We start from the raw sequence: 25,317 nt of genomic DNA, 5'->3' as shown, positions 1-25,317 counted from the left end.
AATAAAGAACATATCGAAAACGTACCCATGCCATTCCAGTCATCTTACTTCACAGAAATTTATACACCAGTAATACGATCTCTAGAACTTTCTTAGATTCAAAATTGTATGTATAGAGGTTTAAAAAAAAGTCTTAGCTTACTCAAGCTATTTAACCTAACTACTTGTTACAAAATACTGGAATGGTTTATTTCCGTATATACACAACTACCTCATTACCGAGTACTTTCCCAATGCTTATTTTCGAAGGTCGTATCAATAAATAGATGCAGTAATTTTTTTTTAAGTTTAAAAGTAGTAACAGCTACTAGCAGCATAAACTAGGCCTAATAACAATTATTGTTAAACTAAGCCGAATATTAGTTACGACGACTCAATACTTATCATTCAATATATATGAGAGAAGAACGATTTTTTTTTTCATATGTATAGGGTCGCTGAGAGTTATTTCGAGCTCAGGATAACGATGTACAAATGGGTCACCGATAATATCAGTTAATCATAAAATGCAGCTTCCGAGCCTTTTTCAGAGCAAATGCTCTGAAAAGTAAATTTGGCGAACTTTTGTACAGGTTCCCTGGTGACCCTGGTTCCGGGAGGTAGTTTCCCGTTACCCTCTCTCCTTAAAGGCTATCCTGTATGCACACACATAATAATCCTTCGCAGGAAGACAAACATTTGTTAACGTAACATGTCGTCGAAAACAGAAAGAAATGGTACTTCGTATTGAGTATTAGCTCTTTCTGAGTATTGTCTTTCAGTAAAAGAAACAAAGCTGGATGTCATGTAGCTCATGTTGAGCTGGTTACCCTTTTAACAACGAATAGTTGGATTAACCGTAGTTATAGCGCCCCCACGGCTGACACGACGAGCATAGTTTGGTATAATCTGCGACTCTCAGAGTACGAGTCGAGCGCCACTAGCCACACCTGGCCATGCCGGACCTTCTAGAATATAGGAAAAAGTAGAATCAAAATAAAGAGCATCCTTATACGAGTTAAATTACACAATCATAAAGACTAACATGGTTCATGTGTTCACATCAAAACATGTTTGTTTGTTACCTACAGCAGGTAAGGGATGTATTTTACACTGGATTTAATAAAAATAAATAAAATTATAATTACAATCAGTTATAGGGGTATTTCTTGAGAACTCTAATTTGTGAAAGATATTAGAGGAGTCGAATAGTGTAGCAAAGACTGACGAACCTTCTTTGAAAATATTGTAATCTGATAATAATCTATTGTAATTGAAAGTTACTCTTACGTTGCTATAGTTACGTTTAACACGAAATCAAGATAAGCTCAAACTACCTAACAAACTATATAAAACCTTCGTTAGTTTATTTATATGCTTAACCGAACTATAAGAAACATTTATTCTTTCCTCAGCTTTTGTTAGAACTATGTAAGAGGTCAGTGAAGAATGCTACTCATATATTTTTGTCCTAAATAATGTATAAAATTCGTCTTGCATTTTTTGTTGAACATCAAACGATACAGGCAAACGCCCACACGTCTACTTCAGTGAACACTTGGGTTCATGTACTATTTAAACCACCTTGACAGCTAAACGCAAGATGTGCGCATGGAGTTTTAGTGAGGAAAAGAGGCAGGACGCTGTGTGATATATACGCACATATATGGAGTGGGATGCATTCACAGGCCTGTAGCGTGGAGAATTCAGTTGACCAGTGGGCTCAAGCGGAAGACACTTCCAACAGGCTGACATTGGAAGACGCATTTGAATTAATCTTAGTTCTATGCTTTTAATATTGTGACATATTTGAGATGACCAATGCGTTATTTATATTTCGAACCATTCATAAAGAAAGGAAAAACGTTTAATATAAGCCTAAGAATTAAGAGTACTTTGAAACCATATGTGTTATAGATTTTAGCAGTTGTTCATCACCTGACAAGACTTAACTGTGATTTAAAAACGCTGAGGACAGAACTAAAAATCTAAAATTCTAATGATTGAGCTGTACTGTTTTTGGCAAGCTTTCCACGACATTTAATGGTTATTTGACATTTCTTCTTGAAGAGAAGTCCCCTCGGTGGGCTGAGCAGAGAGCCCTTTGTGGCTTTGCTATATGAAAAACACACACACTGGAAGATAAGACATTTCACCGAGGTATACTGTGAAGGTAAGTGCTTTTTTTCTTAGCCTTCAAAGCTGAATAAACTAGAAAATACTTCAAAGATGTCTATACAGGAAAATTATAAATATTCAGTTTACCTCTTACTAAATATGGGTTTTCTAAATTACATTATAATACTTTGCACACAGTCATATTTTCTTAAGAAGAAAAGTTATTCCTTACGACAGGCAGTTTCAGATATTTCATGATTAATATATATCGGTGTTAAATACAATAGCGCTGACATCAACTTTCTACTTCCTACGTTTTTACCTTAACGTTTTGTTCAGAGTTTAAATCATTAATATGTCTAAAGATAGTTAGTCTTTTCACGGGGTAATAATTATGCATTCTTATTCGAACAAAAAATTAACTTTAATGGTTACCCAAACCGACACAATACATACATTTGGATTACTATATAGTTCTCGACTTTAAAAATATTTTCAGTGAACACAAGTTGCACAATCCTATTAAAAGACAGCTGAACAAACAATACATATTCTGAATAAACACTGTACCACTTAAAAGAGAGAACAATAACTTTGGTGTTAAAATATATTTTTTTACAGCAAGAATTTATTATTTTTAAGATAATTTTCATATAACTGGTTTAAACATTTTACTAAACTTCCCGTTCATTCAAAACAATTATAATTACATGAATAATCTATATTGAGGTTTTAAGATTTTGTTACTGAACAGAATAATGTTTTACCCTTTTTTAAATTTATATAAGATAAAAATTACTTATAACATAAACAAATTAGGCGTGGCTTAATGTTTAACTTGCCATAATTTATATAAGATAACAAATGACTTATAACATAAACAAATTAGGCGTGGCTTAATATTTAACTTGTCAGAATTTCAGCGTCGTGGGCGAGTTAGAAAATGCCAAATTCCATTATTTACATCAAACATGAGTAACCTAAGGATTGGTGGTATGTAATGTTGTCCAACTGCCTTCACTCTAATCAAACAATTCCGTTTGTTTAATAAGAGTTCGAAGTGACGTAATAATCTTGCCAATCGAATTCAGTTAGTTTTAATTTCGAAACATCATCAATAGTAGATTAAAACACCAGTCAGGTTGAGTTTTACTTATGCTGAAGCATTAACTAGAAAAGTGCTAATAAGAATGGTATTAAAAACATCTGTTAAAGTAATAATGAAGAATAGGTCATTTTTAAAGTAATTATTCGAACGAAACACTTTATGTGTTTAAATCCCAATGAAGAAACACTAGTGCTTTAATCAGTGTGTAAAAATTACATTTTTCTTTTTCTTCAAATAGATTTATCTTCTTTGTTTTAGAAAATCCTTTCGAGAATAATGATTTTCTTCACAGTTTGTTATTGTTCATTTTTCGTCCGGTTATTTTCTTGTTCTCAAAAATCGATTCGTGGGTTCGACTCCCAGTCACACCAAACATCCTCGTCCTTTCAGCCGTGGGGGCGTTATAATGTGACAGTCAATCCCACTATTCGTTAGTAAAAGAGTAGCCCAATGGTTGGCGGTGGCTGGTGATGACTAGCTGCCTTCGCTCTAGTCTTACACTGCTAAATTAGGGACGGCTAGCTCAAATAGACCTCAAGTAGCTTTCCGCGAAATTCAAAAACAAACACATAAAAATCGATAAAATAGCAACGTTTCTATTTGTTAATGTATATCATGTTCTTCTTTAAATTCGTTTGTCGTTTTAGTTTAGACAGGTAGTTTTAAACTGTATGCTGCTTTATATCACTAAATCTTACCATACTGTTTCATCTTTTCCAGTGTTTACCAACTTAACACTGATTTTCACTGTCCAATATTACCTCCTACTCACCACATTTTACAAATCTCTATCATAGTTGAGATATTCTAACTCATCACAAATTTCTATTTTTGAGCACTTTCAAAATTCGTAATCATAACAAGATAGTCGATAAACAAGCTAGAGGTTCTCTCGCTGCTTCACGTTCCATAATTTTATCAATATCATTCTATCCCATTTGTTATTCTTTCAACTATTTTTATTTTCTAATCTTTACTCTATAATTCTCTTTACGTCTGCCACAATTGAATCGTTTAGACTTTCCTTCTCTGTCTTGTTGTTGTTATTTTTTACGACAAGTTTTCCTCTGTTCCATACCATTACTGGATTTGTCTCACTAATCCTGTTCCCCACCTCACACTCCGAACCGTGCACTTAAAATGTCCTTATTCAGTTTCCTCCAATCCGAAATTACTTATTATTTATAATTTTTGTATTATTTTACTAGGTTTTTTTTTGCAATTTTCAATTTTATTTATTTTAGATGTCTTAATTTGTTCAATTTCAAAATAATAGTGGTTATCGAGTAAAACTTAGCTCAATAAAAACAGTAGCATGAATAGAAACACTAAAAATATTCTTTATACCACCTTAATAATTTTTATAATTTTAAGAAACTCAGGAAAAATAGACGAAACAGGTAAATATTTCTGAAACCATATGATGTGAATGAACTTTGAGTTACTCAATGCTATATGTGTACAAAACATTCAAGGGCCTGAAATGGAATATGTTGTTGGTGATAACTACACTATATACCTGTATATTCCTGCCCATAATTAGGGTACGGCATAAAAGGAAAACGAACAGTTATTTTGTTAACTTAATGCTGATATACGCCTATGTGCTTACCAATAATAAGTTTAACATGTTCATGGTTAGACAGTACATTAAAATTATCGATCGATGTTCCCTGTATTCTTGTGATTACGTTACCTACATAAATTTCATTTAAATAAATTCGCAAACTATAACTGATTTGTTTGTAGGACATTATTGCAACGTTTATTTTAAAGTAAAATTATTACATGACTTAATAATATTTTAATCATTTGTCTATTCATAGATAGTGTAACAGATTTACTGTTATTCATTTATTTTAATATCTACATTTGTTTCAGTTTAATATACCGTATTTTACGCCTTGTAAAACGCATTTGTTTTTTATTTAAAAATACCTTGAAAAATCCCCATGCGTCTCCCAAGACAGAAGTGATGGGTTAAGGCAAGAGGTTAGCTTGGGGTCTATTCAAAATGGCCTCTCATACAGATCCTAATCTCATTACTTACCAATTATAAATATTTTCAATGACATAAAACATTCAATTTAACTAATACTGTCGATATACTTTGAAGAATATGATGTATTTAACTGTATTTACTCAGTAGATTGAAAAAAGGTTAAAGGTCAAGGCTGCATTAAGGTGTTCGTTGCTGAGTCAGAATATGTTTTCTTAGGATTGTCCTTCCAAAATTAGGGTGCGTCTTCCACGACGTAGCGTCTTGCAAGGAGTAAAATACGCTATATTTAGAAATATACGTAACTTTTATTGTTAAATGTGTATTGCGTAAGTCCGGCCTTTCTCTAAATTTGTAGAAGATTCTCGAGAGTAACAATTAATAATATATGTTTTACGAAACCTCTGGCATATCTCTGATTATTGTTGGGCCAACTAAACTTTCTGGAATCTCGCTTAAAAGTTTATAAATCGGTGCGCCAAGAGAAAATAGAATATTGTTGGTCAGCTACAGTCAGCATACTGCAAGCCTCGGAAACTGTTATTGTGATTAATGCTTATTAATTGGAGAACTACAGAAATTAACCAGGAATGTTTATAGATTTTGAACATTATAAACCGTTTATCGTCAGAGAATTAGCTTCGAACGTTAGTATTTCTACAAGGACATTAAAAAATCTCCCTGGTAAAAATTAAGCTTATAACCCAAGTGAGGCCAAACAAGACTAGAGCTAGCTAGCTTTCTTGTCAAGAGAAGTGTAACAATATCATCTCAGAATTAATTCGCTTATTGTGGACCTAAAGTGTCGATAAAATATTCAGTTTCAGACCAGGTAGAAGACTGAATATTGTTTGTAAGGTGCTAGTTTCAAATTGAAATTTCTGGCTATTTGAAATAGTAAGATGTAACGTACGTAACATAATAAATCGCAGACTCGTGAACTACTTCAAACGAATAGTGAGACTTGAATGTCACTCTCATAACACATCCACGGCTCCAAAAGTGCGTAGGGCGATTTTATTTTAGGAGTTAACAGGGCACAAGATACAGAACCTCGAATCTACAATCTGAGATGTTAACCATTTTCCTGCGTTTGGACCAGTGTCTTATTAGTAGATAGATGTAAGTATTAGTGAGGGGCTCTCCTTTCAGCTTTTTTCTCTAAATGACCTACGCCAAGTACAGGCCTGGCATGGCCTAGCGCGTTAAGGCGTGCGCTTCGTAATCTGAGGGTCGCGGGTTCGCGCCCGAGTCGCGCCAAAACATACTCGCCCTCCCAGCCGTGGGGGCGTTATATGTGACTGTCAATCCCACTATTCGTTGGTAAAAGAGTAGCCCAAGAGTTGGCGGTGGGTGGTGATGACTAGCTGCCTTCCCTCTAGTCTTACACTACTAAATTAGGGACAGCTAGCACAGATAGCCCTCGAGTTGCTTTGTGCGAAATTCCAAAAAACAAACAAACAAACCTACGCCAAGTAGTAGAATAACAATGCTGTTACACCTTTTTATTGTGCTTGCTTTTGCTCCCCCCACCCCCCGAAGTAGATCAGCGTTAAGTTTGATGGCTTATACGCTAAGAACTGAATATTAATATTCGTAGTGGGTAAAACGCGGATTGGCCATTGTGTTGCATTTCTTTGAAATACAATCAACAAATAAACTCCTGTTTTAGAACATTCTCAATATCTATTGCATTTCCTGCAGTTGAACGGAAATTAAGCTATTCTGTGCTTCCCTGACAATTGATTCTTTCACTACACAGACCCAGCATATCCAGGTGGTTAAGGCGCTCGACTCGTAATCTGAGGTTCGCGGATTTCAATCAACGTCACACCAAACCTATTCGACCTTTCAATCATAGGGCGTTATCATGTTACGGTCAATTCCACTATTCGCTGGTAAAAAAAGTAGCCCAAGAGTTGGCGGTGGGTGGTGATGGCTATCGGTCTTACCTCTAGTCATACACTGCTAAATTAGGGATGGCTAGCGCAAATAGCTCTCGTGTAGCTTTGCGCGAAATTCAAAAAACAAACAAACCTTTCACTACAAAGCTTTTTTACGGGTGCCTTCACCCTGGATCCCACGAAATGGTTTAAAAACTGTCTTTCTGAGCACAGATCTTGTCGCCATGGAAACAGAGCAAACATCGCACAGAAATTTTGAAAATGTGTTCCACAGCTGTATTCTTCTACAAGCAGCGGTAAATTGACCAACGCCCTACATTATATCTTTATTTTAATCATTACTATTATACGCTTTAGCAATGAAAAAAATAACGCTCTTTAGTTCCACTGTTAAAATGTACACGTGAAACTGAAGCTGTTTTAAAACATCAGTTTCGCGAACTTTTACAAAAGATCGTGAATTTCGAAATTCTTAAGGTAAAAAAAAAATTAGAAAAAGTTCAAGTGACCTTTGTCCTTAACGGAATAAATCCAGAAGAACTAACACTTAGTAGTCACCAAATAATTAGTCTTATGGACGAACATAGAAATCCCATTAGGAAAAAAAAATAAAAAAAGTAAAATATCTGACTTGACGTCACGGTTTGCATGTAAACCCGTAAAATGTTTTATTTGCATAGTAACGAAACCCAATAAGAAGAGAATGGAACGCTAACAAGATAAATTATCCTATAAATGATATTTAATATTAGATTTTATTATTTGTTAGTCATCAAACCACTTGACTACGTGCTCCAGAAACAAAAACTATTTGTTTCCTTTTATCTTTGATTAGAGTTTAACATGTTAATTTCTGAATGATTTTCTAAGCCCATTTTTTATTTAGCTTTTTTTGGCACAGAGCGACACAATAGGTTATCTGCTCTTAATCTATGAACTTACCTTTGACCTGGCCCGGCATGGCCAGGTTGGTTAAGGCGTGCGGTTCGTAATCTGAGAGTTGCGGGTTCGTATCCCCGTCGTACCGAACATGCTCGTGTTTTCAGCCGTGGGGGCGTTATAATGTAACGGTTAATCCCACTATTTGTTGGTAAAAGAGTAGTCCAACAGTTGGCGGTGGGTGGTGATGACTAGCTCCCTTCCCTCTAGTCTTACACTGCTAAATTAGGGACGGCTAGCGCAGATAGCCTTCGTGTAGCTTTGCGTGAAATTCAAAAACCAAACCTATGACCTATCAGGGGGCTGCAAGTCCAAAAAAGAAAAAATCCCAGTAAGAAGAGAAATGTTAGACGTAATTAATTCGTTTGCATATAGGCCGTGAGAAGAATTCATTAACCTGTTTAGACACCTGAAAGCATCAAATCAAAATGTGTCACTGTCGAATGATTGCCAATAGCATAAAACTTAACTGTGTCACTGTCGAATGATTTCCTATAATATTATTATTGCTAATAAGTAAATCAGATACTCCAGTAACAAAAAAAAAAAAGTTTAAACATATCCATCATATAATTAGACAGCCCGCCGTTTTGACTACTACTTAGGCTTGGGCTGTGCGGAAGCTTGATGGTTAGCGTGTCAGGCTGCGAAACAGAGTGCAGGGTTCGAAACGTGAAGTAGGCTTTCAAAGAGTGTGCATTATAAGAACCACGATTCTTTAATTCAAACAGCGAAACAAAGTGAATATGAATAATTAATTATAGATCGTCTTCGATAAACTTCCATAATTTAGCCATTAAAAAACTTTGTTGTGTTAATTCATTTTTTATTGGTTGTACATATTTTTGGCAACTACGTCTAATAGAAGGTCAAAATATCTTAACTGTTTACAAAATGAAATAATTTAAGAATTTTGAAAGCATCAGTTTTCCAGACTTCCATAAGTGTTTCGAGTCGCCCTCTTAGTTACAGGTTAAAATTAAATAACACACTCGAATCGTTAGTGGTAAGAATAAATTAACATTTCGTAAATTTGTCTGTGCTCATATATTTCCCTCAGGTCATATATGTAAAAGAAACGAAAGGGGTTATCTGATAACGTATGTAACTGTCCCGGCATGACCAGGCAGGTGGTTAATGCGCTCAACTCGCAATCTGAGGGTTATGAGTTCGAATCCCGTTCCACCAAATCTGTTTATTCCTGCAGCTGTGGGAACATTATAATGTTACAGTCAATCCCATTATTTGTTTGTAAAAGCGTAACTCAGGAGTTGACGGTGGGTGAGGATGACTAGCTGCCTTCCCTATAGTCTTTCACTACTAAACAAGGGACGGCTAGCACAGGTAGCCTTCGTGTAGCTTTGTTCAAAACGCCAAAAAACAAGTATATAATTAATATTTATGACGTTTTTTAGTATCTTACAGTGTTACCATCTTTTTATCTTTTTCTTTAGTGTTACTAGAACGGTTCTACACATGCTCTATCAGGGTAAATCTCTGTAGAGTTATGAGAAAGCAACGACCATTTTCTCTCAACAACAAAAATGTTATTAAAATTTTAGCGAAAGCCACAAAATTTCTAGTTAATAGCAAAGCGAAACAATAAAACAAGATGCGTTTAGAGAAACGCTATCAAACTTGGATGTTCTAATGTAGTTATTGTTTAAAGATGTTATTTTTCTTATCAATTTTTGTCATTTTGGAGCTAGCGGGACAGAAGATAAGCAGGCTGTTTTCTGCTCTATTAATCTATTAGTAATTACTGTGAGTGCAGCGAATTACTTAAATCACATTTATTTTATACATTTTCCGACGCACATTAGCTTAATGTCAGTTACTCGATTTTAAAATGCGTTAGCTGTGTTATAATTAACATTTATTTACCGTCAACATGAACAGTTACAAAGGTTAAAACATTTAGCAATACTCACAAATAATACTAGCTTTTAATATGCGTTATCTGTGTTATAATTAACATTTATTTCCCGTCAACATGAACAGTTGTAAAAGGTTAAAACTTTTAGCAATACTCACAAATAATACTAGATTTTAATATGCGTTAGCTGTGTTATAATTAACATTTAATTTCCCGTCAACATGAACAGTTATAAAAGGTTATAACTTTTAGCAATACTCACAAATAAGAAAAACCAACAACAACGGCACCTAGTAACAACATGCTTACCACTAGTCTTGTTTATCTAAGTAACGTTTTTATTGTTAAGCGCAATGTGTGTTTTGCTCACCGCAGGCATCGAAATTCGATTTTTAATGGTATTTTAAGCCCTTGAATTACCTACGATCCACATGAAGTGGATAAGTATGAGTTTCTGTTTGTTTGTAGTTAAGTGCAAAGCTACACAATGGGCTATCTATGCTCTGCCCACCATAGATATTGAAACCCGATTTCTAACGTTGTAAGTCCGCAGAGATATCGTTCTGCTACTGGGGGCGTAAGTAACAGAATGAAATTAAAATGTATATTAAGAAGTAACATAAATTAATAAAAACAATATTGCAGAAAAAATGACAAAATATATTGATATTATAAATCAACAAACTAAAAATTACAATTGTTAGATTCAACTGCGACACCACTTGGATACATTCGCTATTAACAGCTCTTTCATTCTTAATCCCAGGAGAAGTTTACAAGGTTCGGCCAGATTAGCAAATTTAAGCTAGTTCCAAGTAAACAAATTGTCTTTATAATTGTAAAATGTTGATCAATTCACGTGATTCTAATATATGTGTGTTAACTAATCCTAGGACTCCTTCCCCACCAAATCTACTCATTGAGCCAATTATTCAAAAAGTTATAAGTGTTAACAGGGGTGTAGATTTTTTACACCCGATGGGGGGATGATTTTTGTAACTACTTATGTGGACTGTTCAGTTTGCAAATTGGTAATCTGATTACGTGAACCTGAAAGCTGTAAACATGCAGTCACAGAATGATCTTGTTGCCACGATACTTGCGTGTATACTTAGGCCTACTGACTGATACTTACGAACTATCGCTTAGATCGAAAAGCTTAGAAGCACGCCTATATTAAAGATGTACATTTCGGCTACTGAAAAAGCCTACATCTAGGCCTAATTATGTAATTCGATTGATAAGAACACGAGAATCACAAGAACAAACACACAATTTGTAGGCCTGTGATGCAATAAAACAATTCAACAGACCAAACTGTAGGGGGGATGATTGTATGCACCATCCCCCACCTAAAATGAGGGGGGTATCTTCCCATCTCCCCAGGATCTACGCCCATGAGTGTAATTATAATTCAAACTTTTTTTTTTTGGTAGAAAAGCAATAACTACTACAATGCTTATCACTTTATTTTGAATTTAATATGAAATTATACTAGGGTTATCGCCTCTAATTTAGAAGTTAAAGATTAGAAGAAAGGTAGCTTATCATTACCACCCACTTGAAACTCGGGCTACTCTTTTACCAACGAATAGTGGTATTGATCGATATAATGCTTCCCGACTGAATGGGCGAACATATTTGGTGGGACGGGGATTCGAACTAGTGGTTCTCAAATTGCGAGTCGAGTCCCTAATTACCTGGTCATGTCGGGCCTTTTATAATACAACAGTAAGAAAATGGATCATTAAGAAGAAATACTATAGATATGCTTTGCTATCTCTTAGATAACAAAAACGTCAGAAACGTGTAATATATTCTGCCTAAACGCCAAAGAGTAACACGCGACGGTTACTCTAAGGCACGATAAAAGTTCGGCCTACCCAAATATAAATGTCATATTAAGTAAGATTACAAAAAATGTAAATCACGAAAATAATTATTGTACGCACCATTAACTTTGTTGAAAGGTTTAACCTTGTTTGAATGAAATGCCGAAGTGATATAAAGTTTTATTTAAATATTCGAACAAGAGTAAACAAAGATTTTTGTGAGAGTAAGTAGGTTAAATCTTACTGCTTATTTAATTATTCTAAATCACTTAACGATTTAATAAAGCTCAGAAAATAATCAAAATCCAATAGTTAAATTACATCTTATTTATGTACAAGGAGCCATATACACACATCAGTTTAGATTTTTATCCAATAAATTGTGGAATATAAACATTTACCTCAGCACTGGGCACTATAATTAAAAATTCATGCTGTGGTTTATGAGATTAACGTTTGTTTTACCTTGAAATATTTGGGATTGTTCGTACGTCATATTGCCTGCCACGTGCCAAGTGTTAATTAGGGTGGAGCGACCATACGTCCATGGAAGCAAGTCGAACTTGTGTAAATGTCTCGCCCACTTTCTGCCTACAAAGTGTTTCAAAAGATTGACATGTCAATCTCTGAATTACATTGGTTTTTATAACAATACAACACATATTTGACCTTTCATTCTTGGTCATTTTAGACAAGTAGTCACTGCTGGGATACTTACTGTTTTATCTCAGGCTGTTGAAACTCATGTTCATCCATTTAATTGTTTTCAGTCACATGTGAATATTAAATCAAATTTGGTTTCTGTAATTATTGAACTTATTCTCAGCTTGTCGTAAAAATATATAACAACATGTTACATAGAGCGAACCATTCTTCAGTAAATTTATGCACTGAAACATACAACACATGACACAGATAAGCGTTCAATTATCAATATGTCTGATAAATTCCTCTTTGACATAACAAGACATGCATTCAGTTTTTCACAGTATAAAATATTCTTCCAGTACTTTTTACGACATAGTGAAAAGATATTCTAAAGCGCTAATAGTTGAACCGGGTTATTGAACTAGGGAACAACCATATTGTATTATCGAGCGCTAAATAGGCTCAATCTATAGTCACTATTATCGCGTAGCATTTCTGTGATTCTCCCATCTGGAAGTTTCAATAAAGTATTTTTTACAATTGCCATTTTCTAGGGACTAAAGATTTGTGACTTAAGAAAACTTACATAGGTTGAGATACTTCAGTTATTTGACCTATAAATGAAAAACAAGAGACATTTGATCTATAGAACTTCGTATTCTAACCCTTCTAGTATCAAGTAGAAGGTAGTCAATGATAAATACATATGAAACTGATAACATATAACTGCTTATAAATTATGTGGCCAAAACCAATTATCGGAACTTCTAAATGAATAAAAACTACTACTTGGAACCGATTGCAAACAAAGTCGATTCCCATGGTGCTCCTGGTGTTTAATCGGGTGTATGAAAATAGTAGCTGTAGTGGTGAATAATATTCAATGCATATAGATGGGTAAGAAATGGGAACTTAGAAAGTTCAAAAGGGATACAATAAAGGAGGCCTTGAGACAAGATTTGTTTTACTTTTAGAGCAAAGCCACATTAGGTTATCTGCCATATCTCGATTTTAGCATTGTAATATCGCTGTACAACAGCTCTCAGGGGAGTGATTAAATGGACAAACATGTCTATCAAGACTGTTTGTCAGATCTATCAGGTATTGAAAAAACTTGTGTATGTAACCATCAGCAACCCAAATACTAGACACTATTGGAACACTACCACTAAGGATTACCAATGAACAAGACCCACTCTCAGAAGCCACAAGAATACAATAGTTGCAAAAACCATTGGAATTTTCAAATCTTGACAGGGTGATACCATATCTGTGAGAACGCTGAATCGAGGAATTACACAGCATTGTATTTAACAATTGTGTCCATATTTATGAATTGCTAATCTAATAAACCAAGAAAATATACTTGGAGTGGTGCCGTGACTGGCAGTATTGTGAAATTCAACAAACGAAAAAGTAGAAGAACATTAGTTAAAGGAAAAATTAAATAAAATAATTTTCCCCAAATATCTTGACACTTAATGAATGTATATTTTTAATTATGTAGCTTTACTTATCATGGTTTGCAAATAATTATACTGATTTCAGATAAATGTGATTTTGTTTAGTCATCAAACAATTTCAGTCTAATGAAGGATATCCTCCGTAGATAAAGAGTTAATCTAATTTGAAGTAAGCTATTTTCAAGAAGCGATATCCTTAAAATTTTCGCTCTCATAATACAACTCAACATAAACAAAGCCAAACTTTAAAATATGTTTTATTTGTTTTGTTTTTTGTTACGTGCAAAGCTACATGACGGGTTATCTGCACTTTTTGCCTACCGCAGGGTTTGAAACCTAATTTTGAGCGTTATATATCCCCAAAGCTGCTGCTAAGTTGCTGAGGAATTTAACTTAAGAGGAGTAATTTTTTAATATTATACTCGTTTGTTTTTAGACAGTTTTAGTTCTACGTATGGAAAGACCCATGAATTTCACAGCTGCTAAATGCATGATGATTTTATTCGACAACGAAAACTATTTAAAAAAAAAGTACCGAAAAAAGTTCAAAATAATACTATTTGAACATGTGAGCGTATAAATTTTGTAACTTTCTAATTGCCAAAAAAAACTTAGTCACTCATAAACAGTCTTTTACTGGGAAAAAAAAGAAATAAAATTCTACGTAATGCCTAATTCATTTGATTCTTAACTAATTTAATTACCATAGGAAAGCCTTCATATTAAGCCTTTTCTAACTGGCTGAATACTTATTTTTCTGTTTTTTGCTAATCCTTTTTCACTCATCCTCAGTAACAATTAAATACGTTAATTGAAAGTAAACCCTTCTCAGCTGGCTGGCGCCTTAATGAAATTAAGCTGATAGTTATAAGTAAGAAAATGATAACATGAAATTGTAATTCAATTCTATCGCAAATGGTTGGATCCTCATAAAGCTTTAAATGTAAAGCAGAATGTGATTTAACTTATTAAATGGAATATTAGAATAAAGTAAAGTATTTCCTACAGATCAGGATAAATGATGAGAGATGATACTGTGTTTGTTTTTTAGTTCAGTTTCGTGAAAATTATTCGAGGGCTATCTGCACTAACCTTCTTTAATTTATAAGTGATAGACTAAATGAAAGGCAGCTATTCAACAACATCTATAGCCAACTCTTGAACTACTCTTTACAAATTAATATAATATTGACTGTAACATTATAACGCCTCCGCGACTGAAAGAACGAGCATATTCGATTTCGAGTCCATCGCCTGAACCTCTAGGTCAGGGGTGGGAAACTCTATGGCCACTGGCCACATGTGGTCAACTCAAGTTTACGAATCAGCTTTTTCCATCATTTATTTTTCATTGCAAATTTGGTAATCAGCAACTGGACTGCTTCACGTCATCGCTAATGTCGTGCCTATTTTGTAATGTCAGTCTGTTTTAGATGTTTGTTATCGAGTGTGCGTTGTTTACCATGCGCTTGCAAACATATTTTTATTGTGCAACTTTCAAATGTTTAAATACATTTTCTTTTTAATCCTATAATATGGATAAGTGGATAATTCGAAAACGAAAGAATCCAGATGATGGTGAACACTCAGAAAATAAAGATACTTTAATTGATTCTGTCATTACTGTCGAAAAGAGAATGTTGCCTGACTGTAAAAACGTGAAACAAGAATTTAATGAAAGTTAGGAGTTGAAATTTGTAGTGATTGAAGCAAATAATAAACCAGTGTGTCTTTTGTGTAACAAACGTTTTAGGAATAATAAAATATACAACCTTAAGTAACACTTTAACAATTTTCACAACGAATTTGATGTAAAATGTCCAGTTGATAACAAAAATTGTATGAATGAAATTAGCCGTCTGAAAGCTCAACTTCATGAACAAAAGGGGGGCCTAAAAAGATTTTTATCATCGATAGAACTAGTTATGTTAGCTAGCTATAAAGTAGCTTGAATTCTAGCTCAAAAAAAGAAATTTTCTGATAATTAACTAGTAAAAAAATATTGATTGTGGTCATTGAAACTCCGTTGGAGAGTTATGATTCAAAAATAAAAGATGATATTCTTCAAAAGGTAAATAATTTTAAATTAAGTCAAAAAAACAATTGTCCGTAGAATGCTAAAGTTAGCGAAATACATAGAAAATCAGTTGCTTGAACACCTAAAAGACTGTTTATATTTTTCATTAGCACTAGATGAATCAGCAGATGTTAGTGACACTGCACAATTTTGGGATCAATATGTAACTTCAGATCTTCAAGTGAGGGAAGAAATGCTTGGCCTTTGTGGATTACGATATCAAACGTGTGGAAAAAACATCTTTGAAACATTTCTTGAAATGTCCAAAAAATTCAATCTGGATTTTAAAAAACTGGTTTCTGTCACAACATAGCTCCCGCTATGACTGGGGCGAAATTAGGAATTGTTTCTCTTTTAAAGAAGCATTTAATGGAAAATAATGTGAAGTCCACGCTGCCATCTTTTCATTACATTTTGCATAAAGAAAATTTATGTGCTCAAATGTCTAAAAGTGATGAATTGAAACATTTGATGGACATTGTTGTAAAAATTGTAAATTATATTAGAAGTGGAAGCTCTCTCATCCATTGACAGTTTTTTGAGTCTTTGAAGAAAAGCAGTGACTGTACTTTTGATGATCTTACTGATTTTGAAAATGTAAGAAGGTTAAGTAAAACAAAAGTTTTGAAACGATTTATTTCCTTATTTCCCCAAATATAAGAGTATCTTGTTGAAAAAGGTAAGATTGAAACTTTCCCTGAAATTAAAACTTTGTCATGGCAGTGTGATTTACAATTTCTATGCGACATGATGACTCACTTGAATAATTTGAATACGAAGCTTCAGGGAAGAAGTAAAATAATAAGCGAGTGATCACAGTCTATTCATGAATTTCAATTAAAGCTAATTGTAATCTGAGGATCGCTGGTTCGAATCCCCGTCGCACCAAACATGCTCGCCCTTTCAGCCGTGGGGGCGTTATTATGTGACGGTCAATCCCACTATTCGTTGGTAAAAGAGTAGCCCAAGAGTTGGCGATGGGTGGTGATGACTAACTGCCTTCCCTCTAGTCTTACACTGCTAAATTAGGAACGGCTAGCGCAGATAGCCCTCGAGTAGCTTTGTGCAAAATTCAAAAACAAACAAACAATCAATTAAAGCTAAACCTCCTTGTGGAACAATTACAAAAGAATGATTTGACACATTTTGCAAAGATAAATAGTTTTTAGAAAATAATAATGACTATGATTTTTCTGTGTAAACTGGATCACAAATCTATCTCAAAAATTTAAATCACGTTTCTCCGAACTTACAAATTTGAAATTGATATTTGAATTTTTGTATGCTTCATTTCAATTTGACTTAGAAAATTTTAATAAGGAAATTACATCTATTTGTCTTTTGATAAATGTGGATTTAAAGACAAGATGCTTACCCTGCAAGGTGTAGAACACATAAAAGTAAACAAAAATGTTCTATCAGAGAGATGTGGCTAAGTATTCTAATAAATGAGAGTCTTCCAAATTTAAAGAGAGCAATTTCAAAATTATTTTCCATGTTTGGATCCATATGGGTGTGTGAGTCAAAATTTTCTACCCAAGATTTTCTCAAGTCTAGGTACAGATCTCGGCTTACTGACATAAATTTAGAGGCAGAGCCAAGATGCTCATTGAGCATAGATATTAAGCCAAATTTCACGAAACTTGTTGATGAAAACCCTCATCAATTTTCAACTGAAGGTTAGTTGAAATGCAATTGTTTTGATTGAACTAACATCTTTTAATTTTTTTAATAGTGTGGTCAACGTTGTTTTCATTAGCCATTGGCCACAGTTGTGACCGCTGTGAAAACAATTTGCCCACTCCTGCTCAAGGCCAATCTAGTCATTCGAAATCAATAGCGAGATGAGTTGAAACACGTTATTTCTTTCAATCAAACAGATGAACATACGCATGTAAGCAGCTTAAAGTAGCATAAAATTCACTATTTGCTTCCAGATTTGCTAGTTTTAGGGGCTGAGCTACATTTTGTTGATAAGGGTCTGAGCACCATCGCAATGAAATATAGGATAACAAGCTGTCATTACAAAGTATCTTAGGAGATCAAGCTTATCTTATCATTTGTTTTTTACCTTGCAGTCAGGATGACTTTAAAATAGAAATGTACCGATCCATCCATCAATAATTATTACTGTCTGATCCACCAAGTATGACGGATATTTTGCCCTAACATATTTTCTGATCTTATTCAAATTTAACCACCCTGAACTATTAGTGAAATCAGATGTTAACATAATATACCTGATTGTACATATCTGAAGGAATTAGAAGCAGATCTTGTTGTTCTACTGCCAAAATAAACCTGTCCCTAAGGTTGCATGATCGTATTTATATAGGTTTGGCTGGGTTTGTTTTTTTTTTTTGTTGTCACATTTTTGAATATGTCAGAAATCAAGTACTTTTAAAATGAACGGAGTTTCATTTATATTAGCGTTGGTATATTTTTATAAGTTTTAAAAACATCAACCAAGTAGTTTTAATTTAATACTTTATAAAACACACACAAGGAATCGTTTAATATATTTTTTCTCAATGATTCAAACTGTGGATGAAATATTTAGTTGAAAACATCGTTTGTATTTGTTAGCCTTCTCTGTTGTTAAAGCTCACATGTTTATCGACGATGGTTATTATAATAAAGTATAGTGATCCTTCCTAAAGACGTGATCGAGTTGATAATGAGGGTAGAAAAGATTAGTAGGAAAGGTCCTGATTATAAAGGATTCATCATATATTACAGATATAAAGGAAAAAATGTTAGTAAAAATAAGAACGCTAGAGAAAGAAACAAATCAACCTTGGTATGCTTGGAAAGTGAGAACACCAAGGAACGAAAAGTAATTGATGTAAAGAGATTGAAAAAGAAAGGGTTAAATATAACGAGCCAATCACATTTTTGCTGTAACGTTGTAATCTCAACCCAAAGTAATTATTATTCCAGTTAAGTTCCATTATTTTACGTAATCTATAAACGAACTCATTTGTAATTAGGATTAAATAAATATTCGAGGAAGTTAACAGACGTCTGTGAGTTTTGTCGAATGTTATCTACTTATTTAATAGTCTGTGTCTGTAACACAAGATTTAGAAAAACCGAAGGAACTTTAACTAAAATCTTTTGTGTACATACGCATAATATGACGTGAGACCAAAATACAACCAGCAAAGTTTCTAATTAATTATGCGACACTAGACTAAATAGAGAGTTTAAAAAGACTGATACTTGACATCTTCTTTCGTGACCTTGTAAAATTAAACAAGTCTTGTAACAAATAAAACACAAAACTATAAGTAAAATTTATTCTTGAGGTACCACGTAGTGTTCTTTAATTAATTTCTTATTCTAACACAAACTTTGAATAAAATGACAAAAGACGTGTCGCCTTCAGATAGTTTTGTTTTATTTTAAGATGATAATATGCTGTTCTTTCCCTAATTGAAACCGGTAATTGACTGAATAAAGATTATCATTGAGAAATGCGCCATCTGGCGGTTCTGCTATAGGTACAGCAAAGGATACCCATTGCGCTTAACAACAACAAGAACAAAATAATGATAAAAAACATTTATCTGTAAATTTTCAATGTCCTTTTTTTCATTTTGACATCTTATGCGAACTACTATTTATCTTATTGTCCTATATCAAGATGGTTTGGTTTGTTTGTTTGTTTTGAATTTCGCGCCAAGCTACACGAGAGCTATCTGCGCTAGCGGTCCCTAATTTAGCAGTGTAAGACTAGAGGTAAGGCAGATATTCATCACCACCACCGCCAACGTTTGTGCTACTCTTCTACACACTAACAGTGGAATTGACCGTAACATTATAACGTCCCCACGGTTGAAAGAGCGAGCATGTTTGGTGTGGCGGGAAATCAAGCTCGCGACCCTCAGATTACGAGTCGAGTACTTAACCACCTGGCCATGCCGGGCCAAGTGTTTCTCAACTCTACATTGAACTGAATTATCAAATTATTAGTTTTCACTATTGAATTGGATAAAAATTTATTTTATTTTCTGCATCATAATTTTGTCGCGTTGAACCAACGATAAAATGAAAAAATTACTGACTGATAATCGCTAACAAGAGAAATGTGTTCTATTAGTTTGTAAGTTCCACTGTGCTAGATAGTTATTACCGATATAAGCAATCAGTTGCGAAATTATTAAAACCTCTTCTTGTCCATTTGGTTAGTGATAACCAGTAACGTACAGAGGACGTTGAAAGGTAGTTGTTCATTAACAAGAGGACACTTTTCAGACAAGACGTTTTTTGGACAGGAAGAAGTTTAAGAAAAGACTATTGATACTGTGGGTTGTCTCAAGTACACACGGGATAAGAATATAGCATACCTATACCAGTCGGTCTTATAAACACTTTGAAACTAAGTTGTTAATTTTTGCGTTTTAATATTTATTATCAGTTATTGATTTTAACTCTAAAAGACCCACAAGTCCCTATGTGTCATTAATTTTATAGTTTAAATATTGATTTTAATTGTAAACTATCCACAAGTCCCTATGTGTCATTAATGTTATAGTATAAATATTGATTTTAACTGTTAAAGGCCCACAAGTCCTTATGTGTCATTAATTGTATAGTTTAAATATTGATTTTAACTGTTAAAGGCCCACAAGTCCCTATGTGTCATTAATTGTATAGTTTAAATATTGATTTTAACTGTTAAAGACCCACAAGTCCCTATGTGTCATTAATTGTATAGTTTAAATATTGATTTTAACTGTAAAAGGCCCACAAGTCCTTATGTGTCATTAATTTTATAGTTTAAATATATTTATTATCTCACAGCCAGCAAGGTGCAGAATCAGGTATTTTTGAGTAGTTGGAAACATTTTTTTTATGACGGAAAAAGGAAATTTTAGAGCATAGGAGGAAGAAACTAAAGGCTTGACCCCATCCAACCACACTCTTTTATATATCACTGCTCATAATGTCTCCTGTCGCTCAAGTACACATAGAATAAAGAACAACAATATACAAGCAAACATTTTTTTTTTATCTGCGCTAAGTTATTTAGTAGTCTTGTAATAAATAAAAGAGTTTGTAATTGCAAATCTTCCCTGTTGTTAAAACTCACGTAATTATTCCGCCTTCAGGAAAGACCACTGTACTTTATTATAATGACCATCGCCGACCACTGTACTTTATTATAATGACCATCGCCGATTACTGCAGAGCTGATAATGAGCACACGAAAGATGTGTAGTGAAGGTTCTGATTATAAAGAATCCATCGTGTATTACAGAGGTATAGGATAAAATGGAGTGGCTCAGCTCAGTTGATAAGTTCAACTGAATGCTTGACCCCACCCAGCCACTCTCTTTTACATATCACTGTTCATAATGTCTCCCGTCGTTGTCGTGAAGTCGATACCAAATGTATGGGAACAAACCGGCGATCCATAAATGGTCATGTTGTGGAAATAGTATTGCTGATCTTTCAAGAAGCGTTGTCCAAGGTGTCTGGTGTTTAGAATAGTTGCCTAGTAACGTGTCTACAATTTTCTCACTATAAACGTGTGCCTCTGCATTTGCTTGGTTTCCAACAGATAAACAGAGCTATGCATTTTTTTCTGTAGTTGTTTACTATAAAATGAGTATATGATATAGAGATTCTGTTGTGCTGTTAATTGTTGTACAATCCTTACAAGTTTAAAAGTGTAACATAAAAGATAAATTTCGTAAGTTTCTTAAGAATTCAGTCTCAAAAACGTTTCGTTATATGAAGAGTACCAATGTGTATAGTAATTAAACCTAATGAATTTAGAGTACCAATGTATATAGTAATTAAGCCTAATGAATTTAATCTTTTTGTAAGACAAAACGTTTCTTTTCATTTTATTCAACTAACTGATATTCAAAGCACGAAATACATTTCCAGTGGAGCAGAACTATATAAATAACGATTAATAGTCTGTAATCTGGTATAATGAAAGAAAAACGTTTGCATCTTCATTTAGACAGGGAAATGGTCCCAGGTTTTTAAGCACATGCTTGATGCATGCAAATGTGTGGGTAGCTCAAACACTAAATGTAATACCGAGCTGATATATTCAACTGTGTTTCTCTTTTCCTAAGAAGTGATGAATCACTTATTCAAGGTGATATCGCCTGCAATATACTACAGTAGAAACGTTCACAAATTTTCAAACTAGCTGTCTCTTTTACGAGCTTTGAAGTATATAGGGAGTGAGATATTCCAACAACTAAATGCCAAATATTCTAAGAGACACTGTAGAAATGAAGCAATACAATTATGAATGTTCTGGTATACAACAGTGTAGATAAGAGGCTAGCACAGCAGTTAACGATGGGTAAACTTTGACCTCCACAAAGCCAAAATACACAAACCTAATAAGATCTACCCAGGATTATTGCTCATTTTGATCTTGTTAAACAATAGATATTGGAAGGTCTCATCCTTGGTGGGTTTCTTGAAATCTACGGATCAAGGAATTGAAATCTAGCGACAAACGTGCTTCTCTTTTCAGCTGTGGGGATGCTATAATGGTTCGGTCAATCCTACTATTTGTTATATTCTTCTTACAATATTAAACAAGTGCTTGATAAACAAACAAACAAACCAATATAAAAGTCAAATAGCCCGAATGTCTTGGAAATTCTTAATCAAACTCCACCATAGATAACATTAAATGAAATTGAAGCTTGTTTTTGCGGACGTGTTTTTGTTTTAGCTTGTTTATTTGTTTTAACACAAATGTACAATACTACCCGTACTGTGCCTTCTGTGGGAAATGAAGCCGGAATTTTAGTGCTAAAAGTTCTCAAGCTTTAAGATGGGCCACCAGTATAGGTCACGAAATACATTGAGATGAAAATTTTCTTAAACCAACACAAAACTAAAAAAAAATTATTTTTAAACTAGAGAAATTATTAAAGCAAACGATCTTTCACTAGACCATGATAAGTCTTATTAATACTAGGTGTTTATGATAATGTTTTTTCACTGCTTATACACTTTACCTTTATCTATAATCTTGTCATCTGCTGGCATAATTTTCGTCAATATTAATTCTTGAGTCTTTTGTATTTGTGCCTATATACAGTACCTTGTACAATATATACAGTGTATTTTGTATCTTGTATTACTTAGTACAGATTATTCCTAAAGAAAGCAGACCAATGTTTTCTGATAACGTTGTATGTTGCACCATCAATAAAAATATTCCTTATGCTCATAAATCGTTGTTTATCTACTTATTATTATATTAGCGTAATGTACTTCTTTGCTCCAATATATATATAAAGAATGTGTATCCTTTTTTTCTAGTATTTTACAAAAACGACTTTTTATGTATGTTTGGTTGTTTCCTGTTTGATAAGAATTTTCATTTTTTTAGTTGTGTTCAAACCTTGCTTATCAAGCTTCATGGATTGAATCATGCAACAAATATGGTTCTGGAAGAAATACGGCTACATGGTCAAATATCTGACCTTGCGATTTATTAATTGTGATGGCAAAGCTTTGAGGGTGAAGAGAAAATTCATGATGGTATAACTTTTTAAAAACAAAAACATCCTTATAAAATGTTTCAGTAAATTTTACAAAATCTTCTACTTAAGTTGAACAATCAACAATAATAATAATAATAATGTATTGTAACACCCTCTTAAGGGTGACAAATCCTTGTCACACCAAACATGTTCGCCCTTTCAGCCGTGAAGACGTAATAATGTGACTGTCAATCCCACTATTCGTTGGTAAAAGAGTAGCCCAAGAGTTGGCGGTTGGTGGTAATAACTAGCTACCTTCCCTCTAGTCTTACACTGCTAAATTAGGGACGGCTAGCGCAGATAGCTTTCGTGTAGCTTTGCGCGAAATTCAAAACAAACCAAACAAACTAAATCCAACGCTGAATAAATTCCAGGGTTCTAGTCACGTGATATAAAGAGGGCAGATAGTCAAATAAATAGTTTTACTTAAAAATATACAAGAATATGGTCATCGTAATTATGGCAATGTGATAAATCATTTTAAATAAATCAATTCAGATTTATTCACAATAAAAAATAAAAAAGATTAGCCTTAATTTTAATTTTATGTTATTAGCTGTACAAAACGTTTTATTTTGTAGTGAACTTTTTATAAAAGATTATTTTAACTAACTGGTATGTTACTTTTAAAATTATTTTTGTTTTTCTTATCAAAATATGTAATTAATTTTCTTTTGAGCAGAAGCTCTCGTAACAAATAGTATATTTAGTTTATTTCATTTTTAATCACAAAGCTACACAGTGGGCTATCTATACTCTGCCCACCATGAGTAAAAGAAATCAGATTTTTATTTCTTAAGATTATAGATCCTTAGATTTAAAGTTGAATCACCACAGGGCTGTATGTATATAAATTCTTCCTTCTCACGCTTTTTAAAAACTATACATCAATTAAGTAAATAAAACACTTGAAACTATTCAACCTTCTATCAGGTAGCTTGGTATAGATCCTATGTAGGGATGGGTCCGATTGAAATTGACGTATGGTAATGTATATGCCAGGAATTCGGCAAAACCCAACCACAAGGACAGAGATGAAACGCCCTTCACTGATGAATCTAACTTTAAAGTTCGGCTAACTTTCCTTGACGAAAACGAGCTGCAAAAACATCGATTTTGTTTTTCTTATTCTCCTTCAGCTTTTATTCGTAAAACATAAATACTTATGAGCAGTCAGCACACTTCACTTCTCCCTAGGATGTCTAAGATATGCCTTTTTATACCTAGAAAAGCGAGTGTTCCAAAGTATTAATCACGGTCTGTGATCACTAAGTTATTACGTGCGTTATATAAAATTAGATAATATACCGTATACTCCTTAACGCGTTCTGCAGTATGCTGGTCATGACTTACGGTGCTTCAAGAAGTAACGTCTACAGATTATTTTATGGATCCTTATAGAATAGGACTGAATAAATTGGTGAAATCGTGTCTTCCACTAGTAGTTACAGCCCCCACTGGAACCCAAGACTTCGAGTCGTAAAGAGTGTAGAAATTATAAACAAAAACATTTACTCTATAATTATACGGATGGAGGAAAAAGGATCAGATATAGTGAACAAAGATTTACTCTATAATTATACGTGTGGAGGAAAAAGGATAAGATATAGTGAACAAACATCTACTCTATACTTATAAGGATGGAGGAAAAAGGATCAGATATAGTGAACAAACATCTATTCTATACTTATAAGGATGGAGGAAAAAGGATCAGATATAGTGAACAAACATCTACTCTATACTTATAGGGACGGAGGAAAAAGGATCAGATATAGTGAACAAACATCTACTCTATACTTATACGGATGGAGGAAAAAGGATCAGATATAGTGAACATACATC

At 33.7% G+C, this 25,317-nt stretch overlaps 1 protein-coding gene across 1 annotated transcript in view; it reads left to right on the top strand.

Moving 5' to 3' along the window:
• The first annotated feature begins 1,609 nt into the window (after nt 1–1,609).
• The window catches only part of LOC143256701 (synaptotagmin-1-like), a 140,228-nt gene continuing 116,520 nt past the window's right edge, over nt 1,610–25,317 (top strand). Inside the window, exon 1 of the mRNA XM_076514258.1 lies at nt 1,610–2,152. The gene's annotated coding sequence lies outside the window, so the exon portion shown is untranslated. The remainder of the gene's footprint in view (nt 2,153–25,317) is intronic.

Source organism: Tachypleus tridentatus, chromosome 7, assembly GCF_004210375.1.
Source record: "Tachypleus tridentatus isolate NWPU-2018 chromosome 7, ASM421037v1, whole genome shotgun sequence".
NCBI classification, from domain to species: domain Eukaryota; kingdom Metazoa; phylum Arthropoda; class Merostomata; order Xiphosura; family Limulidae; genus Tachypleus; species Tachypleus tridentatus.
The sequence above is the reverse complement of the archived record's forward strand: the minus strand, read 5'-3'. Positions and strand labels throughout refer to the sequence as shown.